Genomic DNA, 22042 nt, shown 5'->3' with positions numbered 1-22042 from the left:
TCGAATCGAACGCGGTAAAACATTCCACGCGGCACAAAGCGCGCATCGGTTCAAATAGGGCTCCGTAACGCGGGTTCCCGTAGCGGCACAATCAGCGATATGGATTCGAACTGTTGCTTCGTGGAATCCAATGCGGGAAACATTCTGCACGGCACAAAACGCGCATCGGTTGAAATAGGGCTCCGGAACGCGGGGTAACCGTCGCGGCACAATGTAGCCGTTCGAGCTGTTCCTTCGTCGAATCGAACACGGTAAAACATTCCACGTGGCACAAAATGCGCATCCGTTTAAATACGGCTCCGTAACGCGGAGTACCCGTCGCGGCACAATCAGGGATATGGATTCGAACTGTTGCTTCGTCGAATCCAACGCGGCAAACATTCTGCGCGGCACAAAACGCGCGTCGGTTGAAATAGGACTCCGTAACGCGGGGTAAACGTCGCGCCACAATCAGAGATATGGATTTGAGCTGTCGCTCAGTCGAATCGAGCGCGACAAAACTGTCTACGCGGCACAAAACACGCATCGGTTCAAATAGCTTCGTAACGTGGGGTACCCTCTGTGCCACCATCAGGGAGACGCAGTATCGCTTTGTTCTATCGGACACGATAGAAAATTGTACGCGGCGTCAAACTGGCTGTGGTTTTAATAAATTTTAACGCAGGGCACCCGTCGTAGAACCATTAAGATAACGCACTGGAAGTGGCTTCTTTCTAACGAATGGGACAAATTGGTATACGGCCCCAGACAAGCATCGGTTCAAAGAGGGCTCCGTAATGCTGGCACCAGTCGTGGCACAAGGGAGACGCGCTCAATGTGTCGCTTCGCAGTAAGGAACACTACAGAAATTCTACACGCCGCCAAACAGGGCTTAATTAGTTCAGATTTAGAACTTAACACGGGGCATACGTCATAGCACAATAAGATGACGTGTTGCAATATAACTTCGTTTTAGCGAACGCGACAGTAAAATATCATGTAGTGCCAGAGAAGCATCGGTTTCAAGAGGGCTCCGTGGTACGGGAACCCTTCGCGGCACACTGTGACAACACATCCCGAAGTGTCGCTTTCGCTTGAGGAACGCAGCAAAAAAATTATGCGCAGCGTCAAACAGGACGGAAATATTTCTTCGTAACGCAGAACACCCGTATTAGTACAAGTATGGAGACGGGTTTGTTTCTTCGTATCGGTACCGACTGAAAATTTAATGCGATGTCATGGAGGCAAGGTTTCAAAGAGCGCCGTTCCACTACGAACCCGGCGCAACGCAGCCGAAGAAACGCGCGCTGTCCGGCTTCGTCGTGCCGAATACGATTGAAAAATTACGTGTCTCCAGAGACGCCAGAGTTCATAAGGTTCGATAATAAGGTGCGCCCGGCGTGGCAATTTCACGGCGACGCGCTCTCGAATACAAGAGGAAAATCAATGGAACGCAAGAGACGCTGCGATTCGTAAGGCCTGACATACAAGCCCGACGGGGCCCAACCACGCAGACGCTCTTTATGTCTGACTTCTTCCCGGGAACATTAAAGCACATTTTAGATCTCAGACGCGGATTGTTCGTAAGATACCTTAAAAGGAGCGCCTGGGTGTGACGGAACGACGGCCTCTCTAAGCCTTGTTTCTTCCTCTCGAACGCAAACATTTTATGTGGCACTATATACTGCGCCTGGGTCGTTGGGCTTGGTAGAGCGGGGCGCCCGGACGTCGCATTCTTGCTTCGCTGTGTCGCTCGCGATAAAAATTTCAGTGCGACGCGTACACACGGCCACATACCACATCTCATGCAGCTCCATCAGATAGCGGCTCTATCATATCGAATAGAGTACTCAGGTCGCAAAAAGGAAGCTCACCTGAACAATTCGTCGTGACATACAGAAGGATAGCACAAAATGATGAGCTGTTAAAGGCGTCACAGAAAAAAGAAGCTTTTTAAACCACTGTACTTGCCTGCAGTGTAACGAACTCACCACTGAACGTTGACCGGGAAGTCCGCATTCGTCGGCACCGCTGTCGGATGGACAGGTCCTTGGCACAGGCTGTCTTGGGCATGTGGGCGTCCGGAGTTCTCGAACATCCGGCAGTCATTCTACGCTGACGAGTCGTCGTTGTGACTGAAAGACGAATGGAAGGAAACTGCACGGGCCTGTCCACTGGCTGGCGATGACCTGCAATCGCTGCCACGTGCAGAGTTAAAATGAGACGCACGAGAGAAGATTGTTGGTAGAGGCGCGTCCCTCTCGCGTTCTGCTTTTATAGCTTCGGCGTTAGGGGAACGTTTTTGACGAAAGGAAAGGCGCTGAAGTTTCGTCACATCTCGGTAGACACCCTAAACGCGCTGTAAGGGAAGGGAAGAAAGTGAGTGAAAGAACAGACAGACAGCTGCCTTCCCTACGTTCTCACAGAACCTGGTGTGGCTGACGAAGCTGTACCCGCCACGATGGTTAAGGCGGTTAAGGCGTGGTTAAGGCGTTCGTCTACTGAGGCGGAGTACCCGGGTGCGAACTCGACCGCGTCGGCCGCGTTTCGATCGAGGCGAAACGCAAAAGGCGCCCGTGTGCTGTGCGATGTCAGTACACGTCAAAGATGGCGAAGCGGACAGTAATATGCCGGTTTTACGGTGGCAACGATCGTCAGCGGCCACGGCAATCTCGTGACCACTTTGCGCGGGCGGAGCATAGAAGTTGTCGAGGAATATGCGATCGCGTTAGCTTGCGTTGGAACAGAAGCGAAGTTTGTCATCTGTGACAGCAAAACTACCATAGAAAATTTTAGCAACGGAAGGATCTCGCCATTAGCGGCCAAAATCGTAGCCAGAGGAAACTTGATAGGCAAATTCACACAATTTGGACTCCGGAGCATGAAGCCGCCCCCGGCAACGAGGCGGCCTACGAGCTGGCTCGAGATCTCTACCGCCGAGCCCCTACAGGGCCCCTCGATGACCGAGGGGGTGGAGAGCGCATACTTAAATAAATTGAGGGGCACTTTGACTGTCTAAAGTCCGTAGAGGCGAAAGCGTTTCCCGCACCACTTTGCCTACGTGACACTGGTGACGTCACGGTCATCTAGGTGGATACCAGAACCGCGCCGTACAGGAAAAGAGGAACGCCACCACCCGTTCGGCGCGATGTCTTCCCCTTTGAACGCAACGCTTTTTGAGGAAAGGAAATGGTGCAGTAATTTTCTGTCATATCGGTGACCACCCGAACAGGACCGTACAGGAAGGGGGGAACGCCACCACAGGTTCGACGCGATGCCTTGCCCTTTGAACGGAATGCTTTTTGACGAAAGCAAATGGCGCAGTAATTCTCTGCCATCTCGGTGGACACCCGAACCGTGCCGTACAGTAAGGGAGGAAGTGGGAGTGAAAGAAGAACGAGAAAGAGGGGCCGTAATGAAGAAACTGAAAACTGTATTTGAGGAAAGGAAATTAAGCAGTAACTGTCTCGCATATCTCGGTGGACACCCGTCAATACGCGGACACATCTGCCGACACGGCTGTTGACACGGATGCCGACGCGGCTGTCGACGCGGCTGCTGACGACAGTATGAGGCATTAAAGTCTTTCGCCTTAATATGGGGAGACTATGTAGCATATAGATTGAAGCGTATAGACTGGTAAGATCGCCAGACGCGAAGTTAAACAATCAGTCGCGTGGAGGCGACTGCGAACTTGTACGTATCCGCACCCGATAATGGCGAACCACATGTTCCCCGATGCCAGGAGCGATAAATGTAACCTTTGTGGCGCGAGAGGGACCCTCGACCACATAATATGGGAATGCCCGTACTCTCCCGGGGGGACGAACAATACAGAGAGTAGACACCTGGGAGACCCTGGTGCGCAGCTCGCACTCTGAGCTCCAGCTCCTGCACGTCCAACTGGCTGAAGAGTCTGCTGGGACCTAAGACCTCCTAGCCTGCATCTGAGGCGGCGGGACCCCCGCAGCGCGCCCGGGCTGCGGCAAACGCCAATGGGGTACCAGACTAGGCATCCCACCTAGTGGTTGTAAGCGCGTGACCCTTCAAGTCACAACCCCCAACACCTCTCCCTATGATTTAATAAATGTTTTCACCACCACCACCACCACCACCACCCTTCCCCTGACTTGCGTGTCGGCAGGTGGGTAGATCACCCTATCCATTGGACAGTAAAGGTTATTCCATCCATCCGGAGACTGCCACTACGGCACCTCTTTCTTTTGGGTGTATTTGGGCTCCTGGCCACCAGGGCTTACGAGGTAATGAGGCCGCTGCCGCGGCTGCCCGAGAGCTTACTCACCGGACTCCTCATCCCAGCTCTTCTGGCTCGGAGACTAACCAGCCGCTGCTGCGATTCAAGGATATTATAACGCATTATAGCGACATCCACCGCCTTTTCCCGGCCCCTGCAAAGGGGCTGAGTAAGACGCAGGAGCGAACTTTAAGGCGCCTGCAGACAGGTACTCTACTCTGTCCTGCAATCTTAAAGCATTACGATCCTAACACGGATGGGCGATGCCCACACTGTGGGGAGACCTGTGATATCTTCCACATGGTGTGGGCATGTACTCAAAATCCCCACCTCCCCCCTTCCCCTACCCCTTCCAGAGAGGCATGGGAGACTGCCGTTCTCAACTGCTGCTCGCTTGAGTCCCAAAGGGCTCTGGTGAAACGGGCTAGAGACGGGGCATTGTCATGCGGTGTCCCGGACTACGGACGCTGACCATGTAGCGGGGCCACGCTGTGGCTTCCAAACTCTATTTCAGTAATTAAAAGTTTTCACCACCACCACCACCTCTTTCTTCTTTCACTCCCGCCTTCCTCCCTTCCGTTCCGGCGCGGTTCAGGTTTTCTACCAAGATATGTGGCAGATACTGCGTCATTTCCTTCCTCGAAAACCAATTTACCAACCGTTTGCCGCAGAATGTTCCGGGCGGTGTCATAACGATTCGTCGTTTCATGCAGCATTAACATACTGGTTTATGGTTTATTGGGGTTTAACGTCCCGGAGCAAGTCAGGCTATGAGGAACGCTGTAGTGAAGGGCTCTGGAAATTTCGACCACCTGGGGATCGTTAACGTGCACTGACATCGCACGGTGCACGGGCCTCATTAACATACTAGTTAAAACCTAGTTCGCGGCAGGGATTCGAACCGGCGACCTATAATGGGAAGTTGCGTGTCATGGACGCGGCTCAGGTGTTCACAAGGAAAAATAAGACTGCTGCATTTCCTTCCCTAAAAAAATGGCTGAGGCTTAGGTAAGGTTAAGCCTAGTCAGATGCGAAGCATATTGATGGCTAGGCTTGGTAATACATGGCTTTCTTTGGTTGAATACTTGGTCATTTTAATACAACCACTAGCATCCTTCGTCGTGGGGGAAGACAACGGCATGGCTACAGCGGAACGCCGACTAACCCCGAGACGCGCGTTGGGTGAGCGCCTGGATTTCCACGGAAGCCGCGTCCGCCTGCCCGCTGGAGCGAGCGTTTCACCTACACCGAGTGTGAACGCGCGTGTTCGAAATGCGCGGGAGTGTGACGTCACCATACCACGTGAATCACACGGTGTGCAACCGCAGTGACGGCACAAGTTGGAGCCCCGTCTGTGATCTGTGGTGACGTCATTGTGTCACGTGGTGTGACGTCACCATACCATGTGGTCTGCACGGCGTGCAACCGCAGTGACGGCACAAGTTGGAGCCCCGTCTCTCATATGTCGTGACGTCATTGTCAGGTGGTGTGACATCACCATACCACGTGGTCTGAACGGCGTGCAACCGCAGCGACGCCACAAGTTGGAGCCCGGTCTCTCATCTGTCGTGACGTCATTGTGTCACGTGATGTGCACGGCATGTAACCGTCACGAAGGGCTTGGGTTACCTATTGTAATATGCTTCGCATAAAACCAATATTTCAATTTTTCCGACGGGCAAGGTGTCGCGCAGAACGGGCGAGGGTATTCCGTGGGCTCCCTGGCAGCGCTGCAAGACGCTGTCGCGTTCCACTCTTAAAGGCGAAGCTTAAGGCAGGTAGGTAGGAAAGACTTTTATTGCTCTAGAAAGACGTGCTAGAAGCAGACGAGAAAGAAGAGGTACATCCTCTTTCTCACACGGTCGGTGCCCCTATTCCAGAACTCCCCTCAGCTTCTGCTCGTTGGGCGTGCTGGATCAGACCTTGTTGACAACCCACTGTTCTGCACTGGGGTCTTTGCGAAAGCTGTCGTTCATTATGCATTCCCACGTGATGTGGTACAACGATGGTTTGCTGCCACGCCACGGACAAGTGTCCCGATATTGCGTCGGGTAAATCTTGTTAAGGATATGTGGGAATGTTCCTGTCTGCAATCTTCGCCAATACACTGCCTCTAGTTGATTTAGATCAGGATGAGGCGGCGGATAGCGGATCCGTGCCCCTTTATAGTAGTTGAGAATGTCTGAGTACGTAGGGCCGACTTGGTCGGGTAGATCGTCCGATTGGGAGGAAGCTCGGCTCGTATACCCTCGAGCTACCTCGTCGGCGCGTTCGTTCCCCGCTATGTCGGTGTGTCCTGGCACCCAGTAAATGCAACGTGTGACTTTTGGTGCGGTCGCGCTCTGGAGGAGCCGGAGCACAGCGCGACCTATGCGGCCGTTCATGTAGTTACGGCACGCTTCTCTCGAATCTGTAAGGATGGTAAGGGATGTGTTGCTTCAATAACCGGCTACCGCCGCTAGAGCTACGGCCAGCTTCTCCCCTTCGGTTACCGTGCAATCCCTGACTGAGGCGCTAGCTAATTTCTTTAGGTTAGAATCAATAGCTACCGCCACTGTGTTGTTATGTGAGCTTCCTGTATACGGAGCCGCGTCCGTGTATACCGTTATGGATTTTGTAGCTAGGTTTTGTTGTACATACCTCGCCCGGGCTGTCCTACGGGCCGCATGCAGGTTGGAGTCCATGTTCCGGGGAAGGGAGCGAACCTTTAGCGTCTGGCGAATTGCGTCCGGTATGCTCGCAGTACGGTTCACGATTTCCGCAGCTCCGCCTAGCCCCAGTCGTCTAAGAAGCGAGCGCCCCGTAGGAATCTCAGAGAGAATGGCTAACTGCGTGACCAGTTGGGCTTCTTTGATCTCTTCGCAGGTGTTGTGAATTCCAAGAGCCAGTAGTTTTGCGTTGGAGGTGTTCATTGGTAGATGCAGGGCTGTTTTGTAAGCTTTGCGGAGTATGGTATCTGCACTATCCACTTCTCCTTTGTTGAGGTTGAAGTACGGGAGGGCGCAACCCACGCGACTGACCACCAGGCTCAGAACCAGGCGCAGGGTATCCCCCTCTCGCATGCCGCTCCGCTTCTGCGACACGCGCGTGATCATTCTGGCGACCTGAGTGGTCGATTGCTTGAGAAGGCCGCGCGTATGGCCGCATCGCTGGTTGCTCTGCAGCCACATTCCCAAGACTCGTATCTTCAAGGAGAGGGCTGAGTCGGGCTGGTTGGTTCATGTTGAATGGTACGGCAAAACAGCGCTGACGGACGGGACGGAAGAAGATGAGACAAACACATGCGCATGTGTTTGTCTCATCTTCTTCCGTCCCGTCCGTCAGCGCTGTTTTGCCGTACCATTCAACTCGTATCTTGTCTCGTTCGGGAATTAGCTGACCTTCGAGATAGACATTGAGGGACCCTTCCTTGTGTTTCCCTTTGTGTACTCGCAGGAGTTCGGATTTTTCGGTGGAGCAGGCGAGGCCTCGTGCACTGACATATTCTTCCACGCAGGTAGCCGCTGCTTTCAGTCGTTCTTCTTTCTGGCCGAACGACCCAGCGGTAACCCAGACCGTGACGTCGGCAGCGTATATTGCGTGCTGTATGCCTTCGATCTTCTCGAGTTGTCTCGCGAGTTCGATCATGGCCACGTTGAAAAGTAGTGGCGAGACGACGGACCCTTGAGGTATGCCTTTGTTGAGGGTCGAAAATTTAGCGCTGCGAAGGTCTCCGAGCCCAACCGTTGAAGTGCGGGTGGAGAGAAAGGCCTTCACGTAGCTGTGAATCTTCTCGCCGCAGTGGAGGTTGTCGAGTCCTTCCATTACAGCCGTGTGGCTGACGTTGTCAAAGGCCCCTTTGATGTCGAAGGCCATAAACACGTTCTCGCCTACGCTCGGGACATTGGTGAGGACTTCCTCTTTGAGTTGAAGGAGGATGTCCTGGGTGGAGAGGTGGGCTCGGAAGCCGAACATACTGTGGGGGTACAGGTCTTCGTCTTCCATGTAGCTTTGGAGCCTCCGAGTAACGACTCGCTCGTAAAGCTTGCCTAGGCAGGAGGTGAGTGAGATAGGTCGGAGATTTTCGATCTGGAGTTTCTTACCCGGTTTGGGGATCATTACGACCTCTGCATGCTTCCACTCTTCAGGAACCGTTCCTGCGGCCCAGTGCCCGTTGAGGAAAGTGGTCAGTTGGTCGACCGCCTCGTCGCAGAGGTTGCGTATGAGTGCGTTCTGGATCTTGTCTGCTCCCGCCGCAGTGTTGCGCGTGCATGCCTTTATTTCAGCGAACACTTCTTCCCTGGTGATCAGCCTGTATAGGTGGGTGTTCGGTTTCCCCAGGTATGGTTTCGCGTACGCCGCAGGCAAGGTCGTGCCGTAGCATTTCTCTTTGGCTTTAACTAGCAGTTCCTCTTCCGTACCCTCGAAGGTGTGGATGCGTCTGCGGATAGCTTTCCCGCTTTCGGCCCTGGCTTGGGTAGGGTCGAGGAGGGTCTTGAGTATAAGCCACGTTTTGGCCGTGCTGAGGGTACCGTCCAGCGAGCTACTGAACTGCTGCCAGCTCTCCCTGGCCAGTTGGGTCGCGTACTCCTCCGCTGTCTTGGTGACTTCTGCGATCTTGAGCTTGAGCTTCCTGTTAAAGCGCTGTTTCTTCCAGCGCTTGGTCATTCCTCCACGTGCCTCCCATAGCCTGAGGAGCCGAGGGTCCACCTCTGGTGTTTGCTTGGTGGGATCCACTTCCTGAGTGTATCGCTTTTGGATGTCTTTAAGTTGTTCACACCAATCATATATGGAAGTAATCCCCCTTTCCGGTGCTGTGGCGCCACATGCTCTTGGTCGCTCCGCTTCCGCGTAACATGGACATGGCTTCACATGAAGGCAGACGACAAGCGCGGGTTCGCACGCTTGAGAGGCAACATGGTTATAAAGAGGGCGTCTATTACGTGGACATCACAGGGCCGTCGCCCGCGGGATTCTTCACGGCTGCCGTAGTCCACCAGGGAATGAATGTCGATGGGCTATCTTTTCGGGCCCCAAATTCAACACGAGCGGAGGAAGTCGCAATAGCTCTCGCTGCCGCCGATCCAAAATCTAAAACGGTAATCACAGACTCTCGCCGGGCCTGTGAACATTATCTTGCAGGCGAAATATCACCTCTTGCCTCGCAAATTCTAAGACGCGCTCTCGCCGATCCAACTCGCACAAAAGTGATCTGGGCTCCTGGCCACCAGGGTCTACGAGGCAATGAGGCCGCTGATGCGGCCGCCCGAGCGCTCACACACCGGGCTCCTCATCCTAGCTCTCATGGCTCAGAAGCTCATAAACCGCTTCTGCGGTTCCGCGAAATCCTAATTTATTATTGCGACAGCCACCGTCTCTACCCGGCACCCGCCAAGGGGCTGAGTAAGGCGGAGGAGCGAACTCTGCGGCGCCTGCAGACAGGAACCCTTCTCTGTCCTGCAATAGCCAAACAATTCGATCCGAACACAGATGGGCGCTGCCCGCACTGTGGAGAGATCTGCGATATCTTTCACATGGTGTGGGCATGTACTCAGAATCCTCACCTTCCCCCCTCCCCCATCCCCACCCGAGAGGCATGGGAGACTGCCCTCCTCAACTGCTCCACACTGGAGTCCCAAAGGGCTCTGGTCAAGCGGGCGCGAGACGGGGCCTCGTCGTGCGGTGTCCCGGACTAAGGATACCGACCATGCAGCAGGGTTTTTTTACCCTCAAGCTCTCTTTGATTAAAGTTTTTCACCACCACCACCACCACCTCTGGTGTTTGCTTGGTGCGATCCACTTCCTGAGAGTATCGCTTTTGGATGTCTTTAAGTTGTTCACACCAATCATGTATGGAAGTAATCCCCCTTCCAGGTCCGTGCAAGCCTTGCGGAAAGCCGGCCAGTTAGTGATCTTGGCCGTGCCGAACTTGCGCTTGATGTTGGTGGCTGCTATCGTGGTCTTCAGGATATAGTGGTCACTGCCTAGATTCTCCAGCAGATTCTCCCACGTTGCGTGTTTCACTCCCCTGACAAACGTTAAGTCCGGACACGTATCTGGGCAGATCGAAGTGTCAAGGCGCGTGGGTTGAAGTTCGTCTGTTAAGAGGGTACATTGGATCGCTTCCGCCGCGTCCTCGACCTGAATACCTTTCTGATTATTAGTGGGGTATCCCCATTGCTGTACACGAGCGTTGAAGTCGCCTACTTTGAGCAACGAGTTGCTTTTCGCAAGTTTGCTGGCCCCTAGAAAGAGTGTATGAAAATTCGCGTCCCGCTGGCGAGGCGGGCTATAGAGGTTTACGAGAAAGACACTCTTTTCCTTACGCTTCTTTTTGGGAGTAATTTCCGTCACTAAGTGCTCAATTTTGGTGTTGGGAATGGGGTCATGGGCTATGGCTACCAACTTTTTGCTGACCAGGGTGGCCGTGCGCCCGCTATCGTTGCACGTATATCCCCTGATTGACGGTGTCGTGTTAGTTTCCTGTAAAGCTATTATATCGGGTGTGGAGTCTCGCCGATGTAAAAACTGCATTAGGAGTCTCTACTTTTCGCGGTACCCCATGCAGTTCCATTGCCAGATTTCGGGTGGAGTTTGTTTATCCATGGTTTTGGGCATTGTTCTGACTGGAGCCTTCAGTGCCGAAACGGCGCTCGTGTATGAGCCTATCCCGGGCCTCGTTTGTTATTCGTTGCGTATTTTGCCTTTTGACGTGGTTGCTGAAACTTTGGTCCTGCAACGCAACTTTTTGCTGTAGTAATGTGACGTTCTATTCTGACAGGTTGAGTTGGACCTGCATAGCATCTAATCTTGCATGAGTTTGGCGAAACTGTCCTTCGGTGCGAATCATGAAATCCTCCACGCGCTGCATGAAAGCTCTTAATTATTCGGGGCTCACTTCTAAGGGGGTTGGAGATCGTTGCACCTCGACCGGCGGAGTCGCGGCTGCGGTAGCTGCCCTGTTCTCTGAGCCTGCATCTCTTTAATGAGGTCGTCGATTTTTTTTTCGGAGAGATGCATTCTCCTCTCTTAGAGCTTTAATCATTTTCGAGTTACGCGTAATATTCGGTTGATCAGAGTGGAGAATCAGTGGGTTTGGAGAGCGCGCTCCCCAATTCACGTTGACGCCGCCCTTCTTGTGTTGTTTCTGCGGTGGCTGCTGCTGCTGCTGCTTCGGCTTGGCCGTTGATCGGTTGAGCGGCGGGAAAGAGTCATCCCTGGATCGGCTCTGGCTGCGATCTCGCGGGGTGCTACAGCCTCGGCTCGAGGAGCGGCCATGGTCCCGCTCCGAGCTAAGCCACCTAGGTCGGCGCTCTCGACTCAGGTTCTGGTTCCGCTGCTGCTGCTGCGGTTGTTGCTGCTGCGGCACTTGCTGCTGCTGCTGCTGCCATTGTTGTTTCCGGGACTGCCGGCCGCCGGTCGTGCTGCCACGGAGCTCGTCAGTAGTCTTCAGGCGTCGACGGCACTCCCTGGTGACGTGGTCGCCTTCGCACACCATGCATTTGGCCTTGCAAGGGTGGCCTTCTGGTGGGTCGTGTGTGCCGCACATCCTGCAGAGCCTGGTGTTCGCCGTTGGACAGGTGTCCGACCTTGCTCTCCGCACACGTAGCAGATATGCCTGGTAGGACGATATGGGTAGGTCTTGAATTCTCCGGAGCGGTAGATGACCCACTGCGGGATATAAGGGCCGTCGAACGTGATGAGCACCGTTTCCGACTTCCCAGCATTCTCACTTCGAGGATCTTCACTCCTTGGGATCGAAGCCACAGCCTCGATTTTAGTAGGGCCGGTGATTGCCCCAGCATGACGCTGTGGATTACCGCACTCTTCAAGTCGTACGGTAGTGCTGGATAGGTGTTGGTTGCATAAGTTTGGTCATTGATCGCGAGCTTTTCGATTTTCCTGAGCACGTCGGCGATGTCCACGTCGGGCGTGCACGCAATCATGGTGTTCGATCCGGGTCGGAGTCTCATGATGAAGTCTTCTTCCTTGATCTTTCCTCCGCTGGCCTCGACGAGGGCTTGCGTTGCCTGGTCGACACGGATTTCGGTGATTTTGGGGCCTCCCTTGGGGCGATAAATGATCTTGATATCATCCTTCGGTAGCGGCGGCGGACGTGGCCTTATCTGCCGCTGCGCTCCCGCCAGATGTGGTTTTAATGTAGAGCGCGTCCCGCCACTCGCCTGCGTCTCTGCTCCGCCAGCTGCGGCTGTCGGCGCTATTTTGTTGCTTACTTCTTCGCGGGGATCACCTGGCCCCTTCGAACCTTTCTTCGAGCCTTTCCTTTTTGGGCGCCGTTTGTAAGAAACAAGTTCCCAACGATCCATATCTTCGTCTTGCAGTGAGTCGATGTCGGCCCCGTCGTCCCGCTGCGGTGGCGATGTCTCCATGGCCTCGGTCACTGCGTCCCCGAGTCCGGAGCTCGCATTGGTCGGCGGCGCGGCAGAAGATTCGTCCGTATCTTGAATATTCGCCGAGCATTGGGCCGAGGTCCGGGTAGGTTCATTCATGATAGGGTCGTCAGCGTCCCGGTGTTCCTTGCTGGCTGATGTCGAGACACGCAAGCACCGCACGGTACCGCCCCGGGAACGCGCTAGGCCTGCGCTAGGCTCAGCGCTCCCGGCCGCGGCTGGCCACTAAAAAGTCCTTTAAAAGTCCAAAAAATGGGCCTACCGGCTCAAGAGTGGTGTCGCGGTGGTCCAGGTGACGTTATCCGTCGATGCGAAGCTTAAGCGTCCTTCAAATTTTATAGCGCAGCTCTTCGGCTCCCGTTTCTGCGTTTCACGACGTCGCCGTTGCCGCCGCCGTTGCCCCTTGCACCCGTTGTAACCAGCAGTGGACACCTTATTCGCGCTTTAAGCAGCGAAACCGATGGAGCGGGAGCTTGGAAAGCAAAGGATAAAAATTGGCAAATTGGATTTTGAGGGATGGAAATGGCGCAGTATCGGTGTCACACATCTCTCTGGACACCTGAACCAGAGTTAAGGCGCATAATTACCCTCTTGGAAGACTGGACACCTCAATCGTGCTTTAAGCTACGTGGCGGTAGTGAGAGATGTGCGCTGCATGCGTTGGCAATGACAACGCTGCACCAGAAAAGCGGCGTTGAAGCCATAGACAGTCGACGTTAGTTGCGTTCATTGGCGTTGGCGTTGACAACGCTTTACACTTCAATCATTTTAATGAAAGGAAGTGCTGATAACTGGCTCCCTGGGTCAGTGGACGCCTGAATTGCGCTTATAAGCACGTGGGGCGATGAGAGAGAGAGAGAGAGGAAAAAAACTTTTATTTAAAAACAGGAAGGTTGCTCGAGCAACTTGGGTGGCACCCCTAGTCCAAGGCGCCACTGGCTTTAGCTGACTGACGGACTTGCTGAACCAACTTAAGTTGCTGATCCAGGGTCTCGCTGGTCAGGGCCACCTCCCACTGCTCATATGTCGGGTTGGATACAGTTAAGTGTTTTGGTTTCGTTGTACATTCCCACGATATGTGGTAGAGCGTAGGGCAAGCTCCACACCAAGGGCATGTATTCTGATATTGAGTGGGGCTAATCTTGTGTAGGATGAACAAGTTAGGGAAAGTGTTGGTCTGAATTTTCCTCCAGTCTATGGCTGCGGAGGAGTCTAGTTTTATGTGAGGGGGTGGGTATTTTCTGCGCTCCAGCCGAATATGTTCTAATCTGTCACCATAGGTGCTAGGCATGGGCGTGGGGTAGGGATGAGGATCCGCCCGGTGGGTTAAATCTCGGGCTAGATCCTTGGCTACCTCATTTCCAGCTAGTCCTTCGTGACCAGGTGTCCATGTTAGTCTGTGTGTTAGGCTGAGATTGCCAAGTAGCTGTGTTGCTTTTGAGGGAAGCCTGCCATTAAGAAAGTCTCGGCAGGCTTGTTGGGAGTCTGTTATAACGTGGGAGGACTCTCCTCTTTGGTCTTTATGTTTGATGGCGATAGCTATTGCCAGAGCCTCTGCAGAGGAGGGGTTTTCTGCATATATAGAAGCTTAGAGAGCCGGTTTTAGTTGGTGGTCAATCGCAGCGACTGAGAACTTTCCCGGCGTGGGGTAGGCCCCAATGTCTACGTAAACGGCTTTACGGTCGCTTTCTAGGTGTTTCTAAGTGCCTTTGCTCGCGCTTGTCGTCTGCCTTGCTGATGAGCATGATGCATGTGACGTGGGATTGGACTAACGGTGATCTTTTCTCGGGTTTGGAATGGAAGAGAGGTTTTACTGCCTCTTGTCTCCAGCCCCGGCCATGTCCCTAATTTAGTCAGGATCGTCCTTCCCGCATTGGTTTTTAGAAGGCGTTCTTTTTGGCTTTCCCAGAGGGCTTCTTGGAGCTCGGTAAAAGTGTTGTGCAGACCAAGCTCTAGGAGTCGTTCTGTAGAAGTGGCTATTGGAAGATTGAGGGCAGTTTTGTAAGCCCCTCTTATGATTGTATCGATAGCTCTGGTTTCCACAGTGCCCAGTTTTTGGTAAGGGAGGCCGTATATTATCCTGCTCAGAACTAGGGCCTGGACGAGTCTAAGGGTGTCCTCTTCTCTCATACCCTTGCGGTGCCAGGTAATGCGGCGGATCATTCTTGAGATTTGATTAACTGTTGTTTTGATGGTTCTGATCATGTGGTCGGATCTGAGGTTACTTTGAAGCCAGAGCCCCAGTATCCGGATCTTGTCCTCTTCATTAATCTTGCGTCCACCCAGGAAAAGCTCAACTTCTCCTGGGGATGTGTAAGGGAGTTTGTGGAGTCTAATGACCTCAGACTTCTCCGGGGCACACTCCAGACCACTTTCCGCAGCAAATTCTTCAACCCTGTGTATGGCTTCTTTTAGGGCTTCTTCTTTTTGGGCTAAGGAGCCGTGTGTGGCCCATAGAGTTATATCATCGGCATATGCCGTGTAGCCTATGTCGGGCTGCGTTTAAAGCTTTCTTGCTAGCTTTAGCATGGCAATATTGAAGAGGAGGGGGGATATTATAGCCCCTTGAGGAGTACCCTTGTTAGGCTTGGGGAAGGGATGAGAACGGACTTCACCAATGCCTATGGTGGCGGTTCTGTTGGAGAGGAAAGCCTTGATGTAGTTAAATATCCTCTCTCCACAGTTTAGACCACTCATCTCCTCTAGGATAGCCTGATGGGAGACGTTGTCAAAGGCTCCTTTTAAATCCAGGGCTAAAAGAAGGTTTTCTCCGTGGGTGGGTATTGTATTAAGCACTTCTTCGCTAATCCTTAGGAAGGCATCTTGTGTACAGAGACCTTTTCGGAATCCCACCATAGTGTAGGGGTAAAAGTTGTTATCTTCTATATAGTTCTGGAGTCTGGTGTGTATGATTCTTTCATACAGTTTGCCCAGACAGGAGGTTAAGGAGATTGGGCGGAGGGACTCTACTGCCGGGGGTTTCCCGGCCTTTGGAATCATAATGATGTCCGCATGGCGCCACTCAGCTGGAACCTGGCCTTTCTCCCATAACTCCTTGTTAATGTATTCTGTTAGGTCTTTCAGATGGTCGTTGCTGAGGTTTCGAATTATAGCGTTGGTAACCTTGTCTCCGCCCGGTGCTGTGTTCCGCTGAGCTATTCTTGACGCAGCATAAACTTCAGATACCGTTATGGAGGCGTCTAAGCTTGGATTTTGTTGTCCTTCATAGGTCAGGGTGCATGGAGGGGTGTGGTCTCCTATGTACTTGCGAAGCATGGCTGTTATGAGGTCTTGGTCTGTGCCTTGAAACTTATGGGCAACTGTTTGGAGAGTTCGGCTGGTAACTGATTTGGCCTTATTCGGGTCGAGCATGCATCTTAAGATGGTCCATGTCTGGGCTGTGCTTAGAGTGCCTTTCAGGGAGCACAAAACTCAGTCCAGTTTTGTCTACACAGTTGTATAGCATATGCTTGCGCTTGCTGTGTAATCTTAGCAAATCGTAGTTTTAGTTTTCTATTGAGACGCTGTTTTTCCAGCGTTTAGTGAAGCATTTTCGAGCCTCCCATAGATGCAATAGGTGGTGATCTACGTCCGGTGCTTCTACGGTCCGTTGGATTGTTCGAGTGTTGCTTGAGTGGGCATCTTTGATTAGTTGAGTCCACTCTTGAATATTTTTAATGCCTCCTTCAGGCGGCGGGCAGTCTCTGAATTTTGTCCAGTCCGTGATGTGTACATTTCCCAGAGCTCTTCTGATTCTGGCAGTTGGTATAGAGAGACCTATGATGTTGTGGTCGCTGCCCAAGGATTCCCCTAGGTTAGTCCAGGTTGCGTGATTAATGTTCTTAATGAAGGTGAGGTCTGGGCAGGTATCTCGGCTAATACTGTTCCCTGTTCTGGTAGGAGAGGTAATATCAGTGACGAGTTCTAAACCTAGCATTTCCACGGCTTCAAGTAGATTAGCACCTTTTTGAGAGCCGCTTATGTAGCCCCAGGAGCTGTGTCTTGCATTCATGTCTCCCAGAACCACCAAGTGGTTGTCCTGGGCTATTCTGGTGCATTCTGTTAGTATAGGCCGAAAATCTTCCTTCTTGCGGCTTGGAGGGCTGTAGATATTTAGGATAAAGATGCTCTGCTTTCCCCTCTTTTGCGGCAGAACTTCAACTAGAACATGGTTAATATCTATGAAGGGGAGTTGATGTGGGACTGTCGTAACTGATTTGGCCACAAGAGTAGCTACTCTCGGCGAGTCCGTAGGTGCCATTGTATAATATCCACGAAGGTAAGGATCCACGCGGGTTTCCTGGAGACAGATTATATCCGGGGGTATAGGAGACTTTTGAATGAACATAAGCAAGGAACTGTCCTTATTTTTGAAAGTTCTACAATTCCATTGCCAGATTTCTAAGTGGTTTTGTGCTTGTTTAGGGGAGGGGGCCATCTTGACTGCTAGCAACGGATTCACAATCGCTGACGTCAGCCACGCTTGTATGTCTTCTGTTGACTTTGGCCCGGGGGTTGTCAGTCAGTCCTGCGCGTTTCCTGACTCCCTGCGTGACGACTTGGATTTTAGAATTTAATTCTTCTTGCACAGCGGGAATTTGCTGTTGCATCTGGAGGGATTCTTGTTGCATTTGTTGTTGCAGAGCTTGCATCTGAGCCTGGATTTGGACCATAATTTGTTGGAGAGTTGGTTGTTCAACATTTGTGTCAGGGGGAGGGCATTGAACAGAGGCTTGGGGAGTTGTGTTCTGCGTCTGAGGCCGTAGATTGCTAAGTTCTTCAGTTTCCATGCTTGCTGGGGCTGGTAATGCTTGTACTAGGCTAGGTGTTGCTGAGCGAGAGCTAAGAAGTTGGTTGACCTTTTCCTCTAACCTTTGTATGCGTTGGTTTTGCTCCGCTATTTTTGCTCTGAGCTGTTTGTTAGTATTTTCTAGCTGTTTGCAATCCTGGCATGTATTAGTATTGTTTGGAGCAGGGGAGACAGCAACCTGAGACCAGTTTACCCGTTTGTCGGGCGAGTCCATTTTCTTCCCTGATGGAGGTCCTTGGCCCTGGCTGGTCTTGGTCTCCTGCTTCGCATTGTCTTGCTTGTGTTTTGGGAGGGAAAGGTCTCCTGGCCTTGACTTGGACCGGGAACTAGATCGCCCTCTGGATCTGGATCGAGAGCTGGAGCGGTCGGTATAGTCGGCCTCCTCGTCTTCCGATGAGAACCACCTGAAATCTCGCTTGGACTTGTCGATTCGGCTGAGCCAGCCTTGCTTTTTGGTGTTTTGGGGGGAGGTGGGAGGAGTAGTGTTGGTCTTCAGACGCTGTTTGCACTCATTGGATCCCGTTGGGTGTTTTCCCTCGCAGATAGCACACTTTACTGTGCAGGGATGGTCTTGCTCGGGGTTGTGTTGGCCACAATTCTGGCATATTTTGATGTTGGGGGTCGGGCAGCCGTCCGATCTGTGCCCCAGTCTCAGGCACACATGGCATACTTGTTGGGTAGGTCTGAACGGATAGCAGGCCATCTCACCCCCGTAATATATGGCATAGCGGGGAATGATCGGGCCGCGAAACATAATGACCGCTGTTTTAGTCTGGCCCAGCATGCGGGCTTGTAGTACTTCTGCTCCCTGGGTTCGGACACGGAGGTTGGCCAAAAGTTCTTCGGACGGTGTTCCTGGGTCAACTCCGTGAATCACGCCCCGCACGACGTCTTCCGGCGCTGCCACATAAGCATTGACGTGATATTCCTTGCCCCCTAGGACCACCTTGGTTATGCAGCGGAGAGCCTCAGCCGTGTCGTCATAGGGAGTACTTGCGATGATTATATTGGAGCCCATGCGAAGTCTCACCAGGGATTTGGGAGATATATGTGGGCTGAAGGCAGTGACAACGTTGTGCCAGAAACGCGGCCCGGAAGCCATTATGTTCATTATGTTAATTGGCGTTGGCACTGGCAACGTTTGACACTCCGATTATCTTAATGAAAGGAAATGCATAACTGGCTCCCTGGGTCAGTGGACACCTGAATTGCGCTTATAGGTACGTGGGGTGATGAGAGAGAGATAGGTCTGCACGCGTTAGGGCTGACAACAGCGAGCGAACTCTCGCGATCAACCATTAACTGCCACCTGCCAGGGTGGCAGGGTGGATGAGGCCTTTAATGTAGATATAACGACAATCAGAAATTTCTTACGACTTATGCGGGAGAATATCCTGTTCGTCTCGCTCGTAACGCCTCCCACGGTTGTGACAACCTCGCGAAATACTTGCATAGACCTCGTCTTTGAGATCCAAGGATTGGTGCAGCAAGTGGAGGATACACACATCTACGTATTTTCCGACCACAAAGCTTCCTTCATGACAAGAGTGGAGAGTTTCTTGAAGAAAGAATATCTGTGAAAAATAACAAGTTGTCTGTAATGCATATACATGTCTTGCTCGAATTCTTTGCCTGGATCTATCGAAACGCTGAAGCAGCTGATGAGCTGCGCTAAAATTTCGCATTAGGAAGTAACGTAATCGTCGGTAATTTTTCACGTCCAATTTCAATAGGCCGCTGGCGTTAATTGAGTTCATTGGCATTCTCGTTCTCAAGTTTTAGGCAACATTGATTGAGGCCATGCAAGATGGTGCCGCTTCGTAAGATGGCGCTACATAGAGCTCCGGAATCTGCCGAGCATAGCCTTGGCGTCGCCCGCGGGGATGTCAGGGATGTGGTGTTTGAGTTCTAGAAAGACGTCCTGGGTGGATAAGCCTAGGCGGAAACCAAACATGCACGAAGGCATGAGGTTGTTATTCGCCAGATATCAGGGTGTGGCGAACGTACTCCATGAGCTTGCCCACACAAGACGTAAGAGAGATGGGACGAAGGTTAGCGGGGAGAAATGGTTTGCCGGATTTGGGAATAAAGATTACTTTGGCGTCTTTACACTTAGGTGGGTGGGCGCCACGCATCCAGAATTCATTGAACTAGTTGGTTAGGGCTTTGCCGGAGGGTGAATCGAGGTTTCGGAGTGCCTTGTGCACTCCGTCGGGGCCAGGAGCTGAGGACGTGTTGAGGAGTTGAAGTTCTGCTCTGACTGCCGCCTCGGTGGTCAGTATCTTCTGTATCCACCTGACAAAAGCTTTCGACAACGTTACCCAAGCAGCTGCCCAAGAAGGCCTCCACACCCTAGGCATTGGCCCGCGGATGTACAATTACGTCCGTGACTTCCTCTCCGAACGAACAGACGCACTCACCCTGGGCGATCACCAGCTCCCCGGTGTCTCACTTGGAGCACGGCAACGCCTCACGCTGCTGTGCAGTCTCCTATCCCCTTCAACTCGTCTTCAACATAGCCCTTCTCCAACTCCCCCACCAACTCTCCCAAGATCTCGACATACATTTCAGCCTCTATGCTGAAGACATCACTGTCTGGGCTAATCGACTCAGTGATGCCAACATGGAACACAACGTACTGTCGGCCCTCAGCACCATCGACTCGTACGTTCGCAAACGCGGCCTAGCCTGCTCCCCTTCCAAATCAGAACTCTTCTTTCACCGCCCCAGGCCGCACGACCCCACCGACCCTCCCTCCTATCTCACTTACACTGCGCTAGGGAACCACCCCATTCCGCTAGTCTCCATGATTCGCATCCTGGGCCTCGTCCTTCACTCCCACGGCGCGCACAGCGACACCGGCCAAGCTCTCCAGACCTCCAGACCCAAACCCAGCAAGTCACCCGTAAGTGCCGTAGAGAAATTATCTGCAAGTGCTCGGACATCGTTTGTGCCGCGGAGTTGCTTCAGTGCAAAATTTCCGGCTCATTGCCGGTGGAAGCATCCATTCCCGAACAGCTTGCATGTGTCAAGGGTATTTATTGTACGCGGTGTCGACCCAGCATCTTCCCCGCAAGAAATTCTACAAGAATTTCAGGATGCAGGAGTTGGAGTCCTTTCAGTTTATCGCTGCAGTGGAGGGGTAAATGGCTCGCGTGTCTGCTACTGAGTCCGTAATAAAAACCTCTTCTGGCTCTTCCTGAACTGATGAACTGAAAATGTGGCCGATTGTATCCGTGTAGACAGGCTGCAACCGCACCCTCTTCAATGCATCAACTGTTGGCGGTTCGGGCATAGCAGCAAAGTATGCAAGTCCGAGTCCCGCTGCCGTTTCTACGGAGAAGGTGATACTGCTGATAACTGCACCTCAGAGCAGCCTCATTGTTGCATGTGCAGCAACAACCACCCAGCAGATGGTGCCGATTGCGTAAAACGAAGTGAAGAGCGTAGCTTGTTAGATAATAGCAAAGACAAGGTGCTCACGACAGTCCAGTGAACAATATGGCAGCGTCAAGGCTCGCTTATTGCAAAGGAAACATGAAGAGAAAACCTGAGCCCCTAACTTGAGCCACTGCAGTTTCGACAAGCTGGTCTGCAAACGGGTACCAACGAGGAGGAACACGGCCAGCGGATTCCGCCACTGTTTCTTGAACCGGTTGCAAGAGGTTTTATTGCGAAAGCAACACTACGCCAGGTCTAACCCCTCGTCGCGTGGTCCGTGGCCCGTGGACTCCTCTGCTCCTCTAGGAGCCGCCATCGCGCCTAACAGATGGTGTGACGTAAGCCTCTCCGTTGCTATGGTGACGCATGACGTCAGCTTGCTCTCTTCATCGCCGCCAAGAGGAGCCGGTCGTACCGCACTCCTCGAGGAGTCTCGCCAAAGAACTCACCGACAAAGAGTGTATATCTGAATCTAGTTGCTCTACTGCTTCTGCATTGTATTGCTTTCGCAACCAACTAGGTTTAACCAGAGCTAAACCACACCAATTTTATTTTTGTGGCGCCCTTACAGCCAGCGCACGTGGCGTATACACCAGGTCTTAGAATGTTCGGAGGTAAGATTTAGCCAAATTCACCGTAGATTTTTTAATGTATTTTTCCTCTGGTGCAACATCATGCCATTCCGCCGTTTCTTCGTGTTTCCCTGACAACATTCGCCAGATTATGTCGTAAAGAGTGCTTAATGAGTTTAGGGCTCAGCACGCTATAAAATTTGGCGCAGGTATTCTCTGAACATTTGTAAAAACATTTACTGATCTCTGTGACTCTACCTTCCTTTTTTCACCCATGTTTTTGTACAATTTCGGCCAACTAAGGAGAATTATGGGCTGAAGTAGTTATCCCTGAAATTTCGCATTACGTGCGCATGGGTATCTTTATTTCCGCGAGCAATTCTTCGTGCCCTGATTATTTTTTTTTTCTGGCATCTGACGCATAATCTCACTAATCATCGGAGTAGTATTTTTTCAGGCTGTTTTGTGCATTTTTTGCATAAAGTCATCGCTACAGTTGACGCACTGTTTACTGGAACATATTGGCTAGCGCTGTCTTATTCCATGTCCTATCCTTTTTTGCATTTTCAAAATGTGCAATCACATTTTCGTTTCT

The 22042-nt window shown here is 52.3% G+C and overlaps 2 protein-coding genes across 4 annotated transcripts in view; both read right to left on the bottom strand.

Annotated features, from left to right (window-relative positions):
- LOC149327963 (uncharacterized) overlaps nt 1-2604 on the bottom strand; it is a 44202-nt gene extending 41598 nt beyond the window's left edge. For all 3 annotated transcript variants that reach the window (XM_089563231.1, XM_089563232.1, XM_089563233.1), the window contains exon 1: nt 1971-2604. The gene's annotated coding sequence lies outside the window, so the exon portion shown is untranslated. The remainder of the gene's footprint in view (nt 1-1970) is intronic.
- LOC149327962 (uncharacterized) overlaps nt 1-22042 on the bottom strand; it is a 122184-nt gene that overhangs the window by 55599 nt on the left and 44543 nt on the right. The gene's annotated exons all lie outside the window — the stretch shown is intronic.

Source organism: Amblyomma mixtum, chromosome 10 (assembly GCF_055824585.1).
Source record: "Amblyomma mixtum isolate Tamu chromosome 10, ASM5582458v1, whole genome shotgun sequence".
NCBI classification, from domain to species: Eukaryota; Metazoa; Arthropoda; class Arachnida; order Ixodida; family Ixodidae; genus Amblyomma; species Amblyomma mixtum.
This window is presented reverse-complemented; position numbering and strand designations above follow the sequence as displayed.